Source organism: Artemia sp. Qi Xiang Cuo, chromosome 1, assembly GCF_049724085.1.
Source record: "Artemia sp. Qi Xiang Cuo chromosome 1, ASM4972408v1, whole genome shotgun sequence".
In the NCBI taxonomy this organism is placed as follows: Eukaryota; Metazoa; Arthropoda; class Branchiopoda; order Anostraca; family Artemiidae; genus Artemia; species Artemia sp. Qi Xiang Cuo.
In genome coordinates this window covers 21649982-21663965 of record NC_142794.1, presented here as the reverse complement: position 1 = coordinate 21663965, position 13984 = coordinate 21649982, and the positions used below count along the sequence as shown (strand labels likewise).

At 37.2% G+C, this 13984-nt stretch overlaps 1 protein-coding gene across 4 annotated transcripts in view; it reads left to right on the top strand.

The window, feature by feature from the left end:
• LOC148956112 (FGGY carbohydrate kinase domain-containing protein) overlaps positions 1-13984 on the top strand; it is a 107955-nt gene that overhangs the window by 25901 nt on the left and 68070 nt on the right. For 3 of the 4 annotated variants that reach the window (XM_089093999.1, XM_089093974.1, XM_089093983.1), the window contains exon 3: positions 13169-13242. The exons of the other annotated variant lie outside the window; for it this stretch is intronic. The gene's annotated coding sequence lies outside the window, so the exon portion shown is untranslated. The remainder of the gene's footprint in view (positions 1-13168; positions 13243-13984) is intronic. 4 annotated transcript variants of the gene reach the window in all.

Below are 13984 nucleotides of genomic sequence, written 5' to 3'. Positions count from 1 at the left end.
AAACGACACTTACAATGAGGGAACAAGACATAGCTAGGACGAGTGGAGACTTCTATACCCACTGGTTTTCTAATGTCTTCCCTTTTCTTGGCTTAGACGTTCTCATGGGGATCCGGGTTTAACTTCTGCATTTTAGTCGTTCCCCCATGTTCTTCTCTTGGTTTTCGCCTTTTTAGTCTCAGGATTTTTCGATAATCAAAAGTCAATAGGGTTCTTATGGTCAGGGAAATCGCGAATACGAAACATATGGTCAATAGTATTTTCCACCAAAAAATGGTTGAGAATAATCCGTATCTATCATCCACATACGTTAATCTCTGGTCTTCATTCGTAAATAGGGGGATCTGGGAGTCTAATGCTTCTCTTATTTTTGTAAGTTTTAGTGTCCCTTTATTCTTTTCTATTTTGGATTATATAAAGGTTTTCATTTCCTCACTTTCTATATTGGGAAGAGTGTTCGACAGGTTAATTGGCTTGAAATTGATTATTTTGGGACTTATTATATTTGCGCTCGTGGTAATTAACGGCGTTCGAACAGTTGACTCTTTAGTTACGAGTCGAAATCCTTGTTTTATGGTTATCGTACCTACATCTTGTAACAGTAATTCTGTCCTATAACTTGGATTTATTCTTTCTGTATTATTATAGCAAGACAAAGTTCCAACAGTTTCTCTTGGAACAGAAAATAACCAAAGATCATTTCTAAGGTGTATGAATATTTCTCGTTTAGTACTTCCGATCATAGCTTCTTTCAGCTGGACTGGATACATCGTACTGGAATGGTAGGGGTAGACTTTTTTTTATATTAAAGGAAATTATTCGAATTAATTATATGCAATGTGACTTTTTAATTAGGATTTGTTTTCGGGAACTGATATATGTTGAACAGACGGTATCAGACGGTTTTGATTCGTGCAAAGCCTTGATATATGTTGTATAAAATTTTTCTACAGCATTTTTATAGTTGTATGATTTTTTTACTTGTGGGCTAAAAGTTTTTTTAAGTCATTATTCCTTTATGACGCCTATCCATAAAAATTCTGTTTTTTTGTCTTTAAGGGTATTTTAATCTGTCCGGTTTCTTAACCGTTCTACCTGACTGTTTCATTACTATTTCTTCTGTTTCTTGCGGTTTTTTCTTTTTTGGTTTTGATATCGATATAAGATCAAAATTTTTATATTGTTTTTCAAAAATTCTTGCCCTTTTACCACTGTTTCTTTCGCGTGTGCAGCTGCTGAATTCGGTTTAGATTTCCCTATTTCTTTAACTACTATATGTTCTGACTCGTCGTCATACTCTTCGGAACTGGTTTCCGATGGTTCTACATTAGAACTTTTTGAGGTGGCACTTCGCAATTTTGAGGTATCGCCTCCCCTTCCTTCGTAAATTTCTACTCCTCTGGAAGTAGTGGGTTTATTCTCTAAGTCCTCGCTTTGAGTTTTCAACTCGGGAGATTTGAAAGATTCTTGAGATCTTTCAGAGGAATCAAAAGTTTTTGCAGGGTTCCTCCACTGTTTAAATGCCATGTCTTCGGGGGGATGGGGCATTATCTGCACTAGTGTTTACCTCCCTGAAGTCCACTGTTTAGGCTTGACCTTGGACACAGTTATATCATGATATTGTCCTTGCTGGTCATCCTTGGGAGTTTTATTCTCAGGCAATGTACTTTGACTTGCTTTTATTGGGATATTTATTAAATCCATAGCTTCTCGCAGATTTGTTTTAATTGAATCTTTGGGAGGAGTTTTCTTTACAGTAATACCCGGAGTTTCTACAGCTCTGTTCAATTCCTCCTGTAATGACAGGGGCCTCTCTATTGGTGTTGCAGGGGAAACCATGTCGTCTGGAAATCTTTTGGGGGGACAAGGGGTCGAAATTCTATCAGGGAAAAATTGGTTTTTTGGAGATATCGTATAATCTAATTCTACTCCGCTCTCTGATGATGAACCTTTTGGGTATTTTTGCGTTTTTATTCTCACTGGTATTAAGGAATTTCCTTTGGGAATAATTAGATTTTTCATATCTAAAAATTCTTCAAAGTTTTCCTCGTCACTTTCATTCTCGAAATAGTTTTGCTTGAAATTAAAGGGTCTTAGCTCTGCCAATCTTGATTTAGGGGGCTCATTTTCTGCATCTGACGAATCAGTAGACGAGGGACGCGATACCCATCTTTCTGGAAATTTGGCTCTTTTTATTCGGCTAACATGTGCCTTGTAAGTTCTTCCACTATCGGGGTTCTCCATTTTAAAAGTAAAATCGTTATCATACTTTTTTGTATTCTGTATGGTCCAGAATATTTATTGGAAAGTTTCTTGCCTTCCGCTTTTGCCTCATTTTTTAGGTAGAAACAATCTCCTATTCTAAAATCTATATTCCCTTTGATTTTAAGTAGGTTTCTTAGCTCTTGACTCATTTTACATTTTTCCAACTCTTGTTTTACTATTTTATAAGTTTTCCTCATCCTATTTATGAATTCTTGTTTGTAATCCTCCGAGTATTTGTAATATTGCCGGGATTCAATAATCTCATCATACGGGATTCCAAAATCACGACCAAAAAGTAAATAAAAAGGGTCGTCTTTGGTTGTTTCTGAGTAAGCAGTATTGATTATGTTGGTTAATTAAGTTAAGACTTGGTCCCAATCGTTCCTTTTGTCTCTTGTATAAATGATTAATACATTTTATAATATTTTATGCCTATTTTCTATTTTACTATTAGCTTTTTGGTGATACAGGAGTGCCATCAGTTTCTCTATGTTAAAAAACTGATTAAGTCTTGTTACTTTAGAGAGAAAATTGCTTCCTTTGTCGTTAAAAACCTTATTTGGAATGCCAAATTTAAAAATTTATTTCGTTATCACCTTACGCGTGGCGTAAGCGCTTTGATATTTTAATGTTTTTGCAAAAGTAAATCCGGAAAAGTGATCTATAACTGAAAGAATACAAGTATGGCCTCTGTTGGAAACAGCTAATACTCCACCGGTTCAATATAATTCAAATGAGACAATATCGAAGGGGAATCTCGCTACCGAGACTCTTCCCATAGGAGGAATAGGATAAGCTTGGGGTTTTTTCTTAAGTTACACGCTTCGCATGTACTTACAAATTCCTCGAGTTTTGTTACTGCTGACGGCACGTAAAAATATTGTTTTAATTTATGGAAAGTTTTCGTTATTCCTAAATGTCCACCTATATCCGAATGAAAATATTCGAAGGCAGGTATTATTAAGTTTTGGGGTAATACAGGTATTATTGAGGTTTCTATTTGCCTCAGCAGTCACGATTCTGCATAGTATTTCTTCATCAAGGTCATAGTAAAAATTGTGTATCTCTTTTCTAAGAGTTTTGAATTTATCAGGTAACCCATCGTCATTCACAAAATAATAAGTGCTACACACATTTCGTCCTTTTTTTATTTCTTTTTATATTTTCTAAAGACAAGGGACAATAGTTATCCTTATTTTCTTTTACTGTGTCTTTGATTTTGTTTTTCTTACATTTATGTTTGCTCTTTGTATTGATAGCGTTAACTTCATTTTCCTCAGTTTCTGACGGCATATTTTCTGGGTATCTACTCAAAAAGTCACAAGCTGCATTTTGTTTACCTTTTAAATATTCAAATTCATAATCTAGGTCTTGCATTTTCATAATCCATCTAGCTAGAATTCCCGTGGGGTTTTTAAATGTGCGCAGGTACTGCAAGCTTTTATGGTTTGATCGTATTATAAATTTTCTACCAATTAAATAGTGTCTAAATTTGTCCAAGTGGTATATTATAGATAATAATTCTAAGTTTGTGGCGGAATAACTACTTTCACCTTTTGATAAAGTTCTACTCGAATAGCATATAACTTTTTCTATTTTTTTTGTTTGGGCGTTCCCTCTAGAGGATTAGGGTTTTCTACTGGGATTATTTACAAAATAGTAGCTCCAATGCCTTTTGAACTACCATCAGTTGTGACCACAAATTGTCCGTTTTCGAAAGCCATAAAAGGCAGCGATAATATTGGTTCAGAAGTGAGTGCATTTTTGAGACGGTCTAGGGAAATTTGAGCTTCCTGGGACCAGGTAAAATTTTGGGAGTTCCCTTTAGTTTATTCCGTGAGGGTTTCGCAATTTGGGCGTAATTGCGCACGAATTTTCTAAAGTAGCCAGTAAGACCTAAAATTCCTCTTAATTCTTTCATAGTTCTAGGGGGTTTGAGGTTTTCAACACATTTTATTTTGTCAGGGTCTGGAGATATCTCTCCTTGCGTCACCACTACTCCTAAAAATTTAATTTTTGGTTGAAATAACTACTTTTTCAGGCCGGCATTTTAAGTTGCCCTGTCTGAATTTCTCGAACACCTTAGCTAATGTTGCTAAGTGTTGTTCAGCGTTTTCTCCCATACATATGACATCATCAACAAAATGAATGATACTCTTTAATGCTCTTAACAGGTGTAAAAAGGGTCTACATAGTGCGCTTGAACTTCTTTTAAGTCCAAAAGGTACCCTTAAGTATTCATATGAACCACATTCGGTCGTACAAAACGCAGTTTTATGGACATCTTTTTCGGCTATTTTCACTTGGTGGTAGCCTTGGGTAAGGTCCAAAGAAGCAAAAATTTTGTTTTTGCTTCAGATAGAGTTAAGGATTTCGTCTATTCTTGGTAAAGGAAATTTATCGCTAACTACTTGTTTGTTAAGGGCTCTATAATCTACTATAAGTCATAAATCACCATTCTTTTTTGGTACCAAGACCACTGGTGCGGAATACGGACTTATACTGGGGCGTATAATTTCATTTTCTTCTAATTCATGAATTTTATTTTTTAACCATTCTTTGTGCTTATATGGCATACGATATGACTGTTTTGCTACGGGATTATCAGTCTTTAAAATTGAATGTTCATAAAACTGTATCAGTCCGATGTCATCTTCAGATACGGAAAATGCACCTTTAAAATTCCATAATAATTCGCATAATTTTTTCTCAAGTTCTAAGTCCGTAATATGATCCATATTAGATTTGTTTAAGAATTGAGACGTAGCTAGAGGGTATTTGTTAATTGAGGTTTTAATGCCGTTAACTAGGTTTCTTTTAGAATTTTCCCATCTATTTAAATCATTCTCTGATAAAACTTGGATTTGAACTAAACACGTCCCCTTTTTTATTGTAATTGTGTCATTTTCGTTGTTATTAGTTACCCAAATAAAACCTTCTCCTTTTTCGTAAGGTATAATCTGTTCTTCACATAACAGATTTCCAGGAATTTCATTTGACGGGATCGCAAACCATATTTCAGATTTGCTATCTACTGGATCCATCATCTGTGATATTTGAATTCTTTGCATCGTTTTGGGAGGGATCTTTGTTATGATATTCTTTAAACCTCTTAACAGGTGTAATAGGGGTCTACATAGTGCGCTTGAACTTGTTTTAAGTCCAAAAGGTACTCTTAAGTATTCATATGAACCACATTCGGTCGTACAAAACGCAGTTTTATGGACATCTTTTTCGGCTATTTTCACTTGGTGGTAGCCTTGGGTTAGGTCCAAATAAGTAAAAATTTTGTTTTTGCTTGAGATAGAGTCAAGGATTTCGTCTATTCTTGGTAAAGGAAATTTATCACTAACTACTTGTTTGTTAAGGGCTCTATAATCTACAACAAGTCTAAGATCACCATTCTTTTTTGGTACCAAGACCACTGGTGCAGAATACGGACTTATACTGGGGCGTATAATTTCATTTTTTTCTAATTCATGAATTTTATTTTTTAACCACTTTTATGCTTATATGGTATACAATATGGTTGTTTTGCTAAGTGGTTCCCGGTCGTTAAAATTTAATGTTCATAAAATTTTAGAAATCCCATGTCATATTAAGATGTAGAAAATAAGTCATTAGAAATCAATAATAGATTGCAAATTTTTTTATTAATATTTAAGTACGTAATATGATCCATATTAAATTTTTTTAAGAATTGTGATTTAGTTAAAGGATATTTGTTATTTGAGGTTTTAATGCCGTTAACTAGGTTTCTTTTAGAATTTTCCCATCTATTTAAATCATTCTCCGATAAAACTTGGATTTGAACTAAACACGCCCCCTTTTTTATTGTAATTGTATCATTTTCGTGGTTATTAGTTACTAAAATAAAACCTTCTCCTTTGTCATAAGATATAATCTGTTCCTCACATAACAGGTTTTCAGGAATTTCATTTGACGGGATCGCAAACCATATTTCAGATTTGCTATCTACTGGATCCATCATCTGTGATATTTGAATTCTTTGCATCGTTTTGGGAGGGATCTTTGTTTTCCATATCGCGAATCCGTACAATTTCTCTTTATTTTCATTGTCTATTAGATTCATACTGGCGCTATGCTGCGTCATTGTGGCATCTTGCGGCGTCACATTGGGTTTTACTGAGTTGTTCCATAATTCCGCTTTTTTCTTGATTTCGTTTACCTGTACTGTCGCGCATGTCCTATTTTTAATTTTGCATATTCAATACACTTATTATTTAAATTTACTTCGTTTCTACAATGTCTCTCAGAATGATTGAACAAATTTCTGATTATGCCATGTCCTCCTTGCGAGACATGAGGTTCAAAAGATTGCGACATTATACCGCCAGAAATTTTATTTACTGTTACGTTGTCTTCGTAACCTCTGTTACAATTTCTTAAGGTATAACTTCCTTCCCCTACCTTAGCCGGGTAGACAAGCCTTTCGTTTGCTATGTCTAATAGTATCCTATTATACCTTAAAAAATTTTTACCGATAATGGCTTCAGACGGAAAGTTATCGCCTATTACAAAATTTGTCGGAAAGATTCTATCCCTTTTTACGTTTAGGTGATTTTAACCTTTCGCATCCAATTTATGCCCTGTCAAGCCAGTTAATTTGGGATTGTTAAAATTTCGTTGTTGCCTAATATGCGGAGGCAAAATATTAAATACGCATGAGTTTATGATGTTCGCGGTAGCACCAGAGTTAATTAAAGCCTTAAAGTAAATATTTGCCACACAAAAATCATTAAATATAGGTAACTTATTATTACTATCACTACAAGACGGTACTACTATCGGTTTGGACCTATAAAACATTCTAGGCGTCCTCTGGGTCCAATGTATATTTCTGAGGGGCCTGAAACGTTTCTCTGCGGATTTATTTCATGCGTCTGTGCCTGCAATAGATATTCGGATATGTGAGATTCCGTAGGTATATCTAATTGATTTACATTTGTCTGCCTTCGCCATGTATTATTACGATAGTTTGGATTTCTTGCGTCTGTGCCGGCTGGCGCTGCCATTGCCGTCGGCTTGAAAAATTTTCATTTCCCGTCGGCAAATTTTCGGGATTTCTATGTATTATTCTCGCATTATATTGGCTTTTGCGAATATTTGGGTTTTCAAATCGGTAATTAATTTGTCTATTGGGGGGAGGATTGTACAAATTTGGTTGGTACGCGTTATAAGGTACTGATTGCCGCAATCTTCCCTTGCTATAGTCTAGTGCACCAGTGGCGCTAAAATTTTTTCTTCCGAACAAATGGTTGCCATGATTTTGCGTACTATCGACAGCAATTCTTGGTGTGCGATTAGGGACATAACGGCACTCTCGCGGTGTGCCCAGGTCGATTACAAATATAGTATCTTATTATTGTAGGGTTATTTTCATAACTAAATTGTTTGACGGGCTGAAAACGTACTGTTTTCTGCCTAGCGGGTTCTTGCGTTTTATTTCTTTGTAGCACTGGGGAGTTATCCCTTGAAAAGAAAATGAGAAACGCCTGATCGCCCTTGAAGGTCATGCTTGCATTTGATTCACCTAGGCTATTTATTTTTGCTTTACTGTGATTTGCCACCATTGTTTCAACTTCGATCAATCGTCCTACCTCCTGAACTGCAAGATCTAACGTCTGAATATATTTGGATTTTACCATTCTATATAGTTTTAGGGGTAACCCTTGCAAAAATTTATTTAGTATGACTTTTTCATACAGTTCTCCTGAACCTTTTCCGTATTTTGCTTCTACTGAAATCCGTATATTATCAAGATATTCTCTTACGTTTTGTGAATGGTCAAAGCACACCATTCCGTGTTTTAATTTATTTGTGGAACTGGTTTCGATAAATCTATCTATAAATGCCGTTAATAATTTGTCCACCGTATTTATTGGTAAGCTGGCGTCGTCACCTATAGTATGTTCAATTTGCTTTAGAAAGGTTAAGGCCTGGCCTCTTAATCTTAATAGAAGTATGCCGACTAACGTTTCTAGCTCTGTTTTTGTTAATTCTACAAACTGGGCCAATTGGATATTAAATTCGTCGATATTTGCTTGTCTATCGTACTGTGGAATAGACTTTGCTATTTCTACATTTTTCGTGACCAACTTTTGCGCCATTAATAGTTCGCTTAATTCTTCTGACATTTTTTGCGTTTGAATAACTCAAAATAAATTTATTTTTTCACTTAACCTATTTTGAGGGAGGCTATTATCTCCTATGAGATATTAAAAACGGATATTCTGAAATTGCCTAGCGCAAATAGACCTAATCACTATTATTATATGTCTGTATCTTCCCAATTATTAAATCTAGATTACAAGACTTATAGCCAAATTAGTTCTTAAGTTTTTATCCAACTTCCGACTGTGCCGTTTGTAGCAATAAAAAATATTTTTAGACTGGCCTTTAATTGTAATAAAGATTTACCGCGTCAATGTAATATTTTGCTTTAAAGCTGTGAACTTACACCTTATAAGTTCTTTGATAACGCCACTTATAGTGCTAAAGATTGTGCCATCGAGGCTTGCGCCACAGAAATGGGGAGTAATGTTGATGGTTGACCGTCCCACCCGCTGAAAGCGAGAACACAAAATACGTAACTATAAAAGTAACCTCTTTTTCTTGGGTTATCTTGAAACCAATTACCTCTAATGTTATGTAGAAATCAGATTCCTGGGAGTACTACCGTTGGAGACATACGAACTAATTACCTGCTGTGCGATTAGATACAGACATATAAAATAAAACAAAACACAAATAGAAAAGTAATAGTTTTATTGAAACTTACATTAGGTGTACAACAGTGCTTCACTTCGAATAGACAACGACAAAGGCAAGGATTAAATTGGCTCTCAAAAATAATGCTGATGGCGATAGAGACAATCCATAATTGAAACGAAAAACAGTTTTTTCACTATATCACACAATTACAGCTTCTGTGCTCTACTAGCTTTTTTCACGATTGGCTCAAGTCCTGTGGAGGGGGCCGCTATTTTGTAATTATGTTCGCAAACTCACTATATTATGCGAACTGTTCGTCCAATAATTTGTCTTAAATATTTCTGATGATTAAACGTTATAACTTAAGCTTCCTGAGAAAAATTGTATTTAGTGACTTTTTTATGACCAATCTTCTCGGCGAAATTCAAAACCGTCTCCCGTGATTAGCGCCGAGGTTTGGCTGAAACTAAAAGGCAGTTTTTCTTTTTGCTGATTAAGACTTTTTTTGAAGCTAGATTTAAACTTAATTAGAGGAGGTCGGAATTATCTGTAGAAAGAAAAAGATTTTGTTTTTTTTTGTATTTTAAATATATCACATTTTACTCACGGTACAGTATTACTTGCATAATTCGTGTTGAGACAGGGGATTGACAAGGTACAGTAAAGATCATTTATATAAATGACAAAAAGGAGAGGACCTGGGATAGAGCCCTAAGGTACCTCTACCTTTGAAGACTGAGGAACAGCTGGAGAGAGTAAATTGCATCCATCTATTTTTGGCTGTCTATTATCAAGATAAGATTTAACTAAATCCAGTGCTGATCCATGCACACCACAATTACCCAATTGACAGGAAAGAATATAATGTTGTCGACATCGTGTCACAGAGATGGAGGTCTTTGAGCAGTAACTTCAGGACGTATAGGGCAGCTGAGATTGGCAACACAGACCATGACCTCGTCGTCGCTAACTTACGAATAGGGCTCAAAGCCCATCGCTCAAAACCAAGACTAGTCAAGGTCGATATCTCTCGCCTCTGCGATAAGAAGATATGATATAAATATGCCATTGATGTCTCGAGCCGCTTCGACGCACTCCTGCCATTTGAAAGTTGTGAAAACGCATGGCTCTCGTTCAAAAAGAATGTCCTGGAATCAGCGACAGCAAATGTTGGTCGGAAAAAGCGTGCTAATAAAGCATGGATTCAGTCGGATACCCTTGACGTCATAGAGCAGAGACGCAAGGCGAGGTTAGTCGGTGACATGCCAACCTATAGAAGCCTTAATGGGGTCCGCAACAAACTGATACGGCGAGACAAGAAACTGTTTGTCGAAAGGAAGGCAAATGAGCTAGAAGGTGCAGCCAAGAAAGGTGACGTTGGCAGTCTCTACGAGCATCTCCGTGATCTAACGGGAGACATAGCCCCTTCGGTTACATGTGTTGTCTCTGTGGATGGTCAGCCGCTCAGTGACGAAGCTGCCCAGGTCAATCGATGGAAAGACCACTTCTCGGGCCTCCTCAACGTCGAAGCCGTAACGCAGACTGACCACGAACTCATCAGCCTAGCCACCAGCACCCAGGAACTGCTGACAAGTGACACAGAAACTCCTTTCACGTCATCAGAAATCTACACAGCAGTAACACGTTTGAAGAGTAACAAAGCGGCAGGCGTATGTGGAATATCTGCTGAGCTCCTGAAGTATGCCGGACCAGCGATGCTACTTTGAATCCATTTTGTGTTTTCTGTGGTTCGGTGCACAGAATGGATCCCGAAGGACTGGCAAGCAAGTATAATCCTGCCCTTATGGAAGAGGAAGGGGAGCAAGAGCATCTGTTTGAACTACAGAGGCATAAAGCAACTTTCAGTGCCTGGAAAGCTCTTTGCGGTGACCCTCCTGGATAGATGCACAAGCATTCTCAGAAGCAAGAGAAGAGTCCAGCAGGCGGGGTTTATGCCCGGGAGATCAACTGTCGAACAAATCTTTACCATGCGCCAGTTAATTGAGAAGACGAAGGAATTCAGGAGGAAAGCATATGTAGCCTTTGTGGACTTCAAGGCTGCGTTTGACTCGGTGGATCGTAACTCGCTCTGGCTGATACTTCGATCAACTGGTCTGCCATACAAATACTGCAAGTTTTTTGAAAAGCTTTACGAAGAGACCGTGGGTTGCGTCCAAGTCAACGGCAAACGGAGCACGACACGGCATCAAAACCGGTGTACGACAAGGATGTGCCGCCGCCCTGGAACTGTTCAATTGCGTGATAGACCATGTCATGACATGAACAACAAATCGCCTGCCCTTTGGTCTGCAGTTTTGAGATCGCGTTCTGACGGACGCTGACTTCTCAGATGATCTTGGTCTCATTGCTACTCGATCGACCAGTTGACTGACGCTCTGGAAGTCCTACAGGAACAGGCAGCAAAAGTGGGGCTGAAAATAAACTGGCTTAAGACGAAGACAATGGCAATTGAGCCCCCAAGCCCAGTCTCGCCCCCTGAGAACATAACTGTTTGCGGAGTTCCTGTTGAAGTTGTAAAGAACTTCACTTATCTTGGCTCCGTGCTGTCTAATGAAGGCTCTATAGAGGAAGAGGTGCGCAGCCGAGTTTCAAAAGCCTCGTCTATCGTCGAAAGGCTCAACAATCTCTGGAGAATACCGGGTATATCTAGGCACACGAAGATGCGAATGTATAATACATCCGTAGGCTCGGTCCTTCTCTATGCAGCAGAAACCTGGCCTCTGAAATCAACAATCCTCAGATTGATAGACGCCTTCCAGACGAAACAACTCCGTCAGATTCAGGGATTTCGATGGGACGATTTTGTAAGCAACGCAAGGTTGCTCGCACTCACCTCCCAAGTGCCATTCTCCGTCCAAATAGCGCACCGTACTCTCAGATGGTTCGGACACCTTCTGCGTGTGCCGACGACAACCCCAGCCCAAATAGTCTACGATTTTGACGCTAAAGCCAATGGCTGGTCTCGCCCGAGGGGCAAACATCAGACTAGGTAGAAGGATAGCCTCATCAAATTCTTTGAGATAGCTAACATCGCTGTCGAAGAGGCCCCATTAATAGCAGTAGACCGGTCAGCCTGGAGGAGCAGAGTTTCTACGCTCTCTACGCCACCCCAACGTGGCAGGAGCCTTAAGTCAAGTCAGTCAAGCAGCATCAATCCGCCTGAGGCTAACACACCTACGCACGCTCCTCCTCCATCCCAATTATTGGGTACATGTATTAGAAGAGTTAACTTGTCTCATTAAATAAGACATAAATGCGTTATGATTACCTAACAATGAGATAATCTGCATGTCTGACACTGACTACTAGTCATAAGCCTCCTTGTTATCAATATGAATAATATAAGTAGAAACTGAAGTAGGCCAAATACAATAACTAGTGAACTCTAGCCTAAATGCTGCAAACTCATTATACAAAACAGTGTTAATAAATCACCTGGAGCAGATAGAGGGCCAGAACAGATCGAATAATTTTTAACAGAAAAAGAATCGAAAATAAATTCAGGCGTAATTAAAATAGCTACAAGCTTTGCTGTAAATGTTGACAGTTTTTTGTCATTTTTGAAAATGTAGCATGGCCAAAATTAGCAATAGAGCCTGCATCCCAGCCTGGGAACCTAAAATATATTCAACGGCATAGATTTACACGAGTTCAACCTTTAGAGTGGAGGGAGTTAATAAGAGCAATATATTTGGGTAATGGGTGAATTTTTTGAAAAATGCAATTTTCTGCTACTATTTTTAATTTGTCTTGGGAGTCCTTTGGACCTATCTGAGGCTCCTCTTTTTTGTGCCACTATGCTCATCAGTTTTAACTTGCCTAAAAATATGCCATTTACTGGTTGAATTATTGATAGTTATTATCTTAAATCCCAGCCTTTGGTAAAATAAGATTGATTAATTACGTGCAATTTTGTACTATACCTAAAGTATTAAGTCGTACTTAGCTATCTTAAGTACCTAAGCTACCTTACGTTGGACATAGAGCAGCTAAGGTTCTTGTTTACTGCTTCAATCATACTAACACAACTTTAAAAATTTTTGCCAAATTAAAATCTTTAAAAATTTAAGGATAGTAGACTCTTACATTCACTCATGTATTCTAAACTAAATACATATCAAATAAGACTTGTCTTTTCTGCTTGCAGTTTATTCTATGGTACTGAAGACAATCATCAAACTGGTAAATCTGAAGGTGATTCTGAAGACAATCATCAAACAGGTAAATTATCCCACAACTGTTGAGTGGAGAGCTCTTCTTTTACCCTCTCTCCTTTGAAGCAACTTCATGAGGATGACAAAATTCAATTTGTTGTTACCAAACCGAATCCCAAAAATACCTAAATACAGTCTTTTTACATAATGTTCACATCTACTTCTTTTTAAAATATAACCTTAAATAATATTTATCATCACAGGCAAGCAAAAAGGGGGAAAAGAAACTAGAATCAATCTTCAATATCTAATTTATATAGATAATTGGAGGTGTTCCATTTTACATTCACGTGTTTTTAAAGGTGTAGTCTTTTCTGACAAAGCATTCCAACATTACAATGTTTTACTAATAAAATTGGAACTATAGCTTTTCCTAAAATGATGTTTGAAGATTTTTCTAAGATGTCCTTGAGTTGGTGTGCAATTATAAAGCTCTTTATACTCTTTCACTGGCCATGATGCTGATAATTGTTATTATGCAATTATAAGTCTCTAAAAAAACCTTATGCTTGCTCAGTTTTCAGTACAGTGCTAGTCAGATAGCAAAAATTAATTCAGACTACTATTCCTAAAAGTTGATTATTGTTCGTTTTAATTTAAAAAAAAGATTGTTTTTATAGTAATTTAACTCTTGGTTTTAACTCTGTCCAGTTAGTCTCCTCTAAGAACAAGTAAGACTGTGATTTTGATCATCTTAAGCCCCTATTGCATCTTGCAACCTGCAGGGACGGTAAGTCTATATTATGGAA